Here is a 2,542-nt window from a genome sequence, read left to right as displayed (position 1 = left end):
ACCAATAGTGAGTAGAGCGACTATCCAGGCCACACGAGTATACCTCCAGTTGCTCTGATAGACGATGCTTTTTGAATTTATTTTTTGTGATTCATTTCATGTTATTTGTACTTTCTATTATTTTTGTATTTAGCAAGGGTTACGTCCTTGCTATTTTTTTACTTACCATTTTAGTATTTTACTTTTTGTACTCTCTTTTTTTGTATTTTATTATGTCTATCTTCTTTCCCTATCCCTACTAAACTCTCTTCCTCATATACAGTTGGATGTGAGCCCCACTTTCAAACTTCTTTGTCAACTTGCTTCTTCAACTCACTTGTTGTGCTTGGACATAGGAACAACATCCTCGTTGTATTGGCAAGAATTACCAATTTTTTGGGGGAAATACTAGTTCTTATTGCACCCCTTTCATATTTTTATCATTGTTCATTCATTCTTTTTATGCTTTGCATACATTGAGGACAATGTATAGCTTTGTGTCTGTGTGGGGAGAGGGGGGAACTGTGGGTGAGTTTTGAATTCTCTTGTTAAGTGATTGATCTTAGGGAGCTTAAATAATCTAATTGAACATTGTTTTGAGTACGAACTTGACATCTTGTAGATTTTACTTGTCTTCATGCTTTATTGTTTAGTTAAATTACATATGATTTTTCTTGATTGGATTCCTGAACACTTAGACAGGATAGGTTAGTTGAATTGTGTTTTAAATTACTAAAAAAAAGGGGGAATAATAGAAGGAAGAGCTACCCCCTTTGAAGTGTGAATCTACTCTTGAAAAGTAGGATACTTGTATGCCTTCACAAGAGAAAGAGCTACCTTCTAATGATGTGTGAAAGCTACCATTTTATCGGTTGAAAGTTTTGTGTTAAATAAATTGTCAAAGACCAAATTTATAGTTTCTTTGTGTTTAAATAATCCATTCTTTGTTAGTAAGGGAGCCTTTCCAATTTGAATTACACACACACACAAGGAACACTTTAAATAGGGTGTACTTATACTTGTGCAATGAATGTTATTGAAGTCTACTTGTTGTCATCTTTGATTCACTCCTGTGAATATACATTTTTGAAAGCTTGAGATTGAACACTTATCTTTCTTATATACTTTTTGTTTGAGGAAAAACAGCTTAAGTGGCCAGTTATTTGATAAGTGATATTTTGTACGTAATTGATCTATGTTGTTTAGAACTTAATCAACTATTTTAGGCTTTGTTTGTACATATAACTTGTACTTATTTGTTCACTTTGTTCCATAAGTTAGAGGAAGCACAACAAGAGCCAAAGGTAACAATTCTGGAGTATTTTGGTGCTTAAACAAGCAAACAATGGAATATATGACCATGGTACACGCCCATGCACTGGCTCGTGTACATCTCGATACCATGTGGATCAACCGCAAGACTCTCGATCACATCTTACCAAGAAGAACATGCCCATGTAAACCAAGTACACACCCGTGTACATTTGAATGAGAACATAGCTCACCTTAGACAAGAGCACAGCTAGAGGAACTGTTGAAGGGGAGTGTATCTGATGATCTGAAAAGGAATAATTCCTGGGAGATACACGACCAAAGTTAGAAGAACACGGTCATGTACAGTGGCCCGTGTACATCAAGTTTCAATGGTTTTTGGGATTTCTCCTAGGAGTTACACGGGTAAGGTACATGCCCGTGTAATGATCTGGTCTGGCCAGTATAAATAGAAATCCTAAAAGGGGTTTTTAGGTCATCCAAGTCTTGGATGATTCGAGGGAGAAAATATGAGGGCTCTTTAGCTTTGATTGAAGGAAGGTTTTGAGAGATTGAAGGAGTTTAAAGGAGTCCTTGGAGTGATGATCCATTGGCGACGATAGTGAATCACATAATCTCCAATCACACAACATCCAGAAAGAGGATTTTTTATTTCATGTGTAGGTATTTAGAGATTGAGCTTTATCTTGTATTGATGAAATGAGCCCCATGGAGGGCTAACTTCCTTGGGTGCTCGGATTGATGTAGCTTGGGACTGCTTTTTAATGAAGAATCGGCCTTCAGCCTCCAGATTTAACCTTGTTATATTTGTTGGGATTGCATAACGAGAGTGCCTCTTCCTTTTGTTACTACTCAAGTGTCAAGAGATCCTTGCAATTAGAACTCACTTGGTTGAATAGGTATCACTGATGCTCACCAGCGATAGTAAGGGCACTATGTAACTTTCGATTGAAATCTCATGATTAACCTCGTTTCTTGACATTGAATCCTAGAACTCATTGCAATCATGCGAGGGTAGGAGTAGAAGAGATTCACTTCATATCTTAGCATTGGATTAGACACTAGGGAGGCTCAAGAGAGCACTTGGTGTGTATTTTTTATTTCCTTCGTTCTGGTTAGCTAAGGTCTATTTTTTGTTAATTTGTAATCTCATTAATTTTATCATCCCAAGTGAAAGATCCGGGCACTGCTTTCTTTAATTGAGCTTGATTGCTTGTTTCCCTTTTGCTTAGGCCTTTTACTTGTTCTTTTATTTTCTTATTATCATGTTCTCCCTTGAGAGTCTAAAGAA

Source organism: Dioscorea cayenensis, chromosome 7, assembly GCF_009730915.1.
Source record: "Dioscorea cayenensis subsp. rotundata cultivar TDr96_F1 chromosome 7, TDr96_F1_v2_PseudoChromosome.rev07_lg8_w22 25.fasta, whole genome shotgun sequence".
Classification (NCBI taxonomy): domain Eukaryota; kingdom Viridiplantae; phylum Streptophyta; class Magnoliopsida; order Dioscoreales; family Dioscoreaceae; genus Dioscorea; species Dioscorea cayenensis.
The sequence above is the reverse complement of the archived record's forward strand: the minus strand, read 5'-3'. Positions refer to the sequence as shown.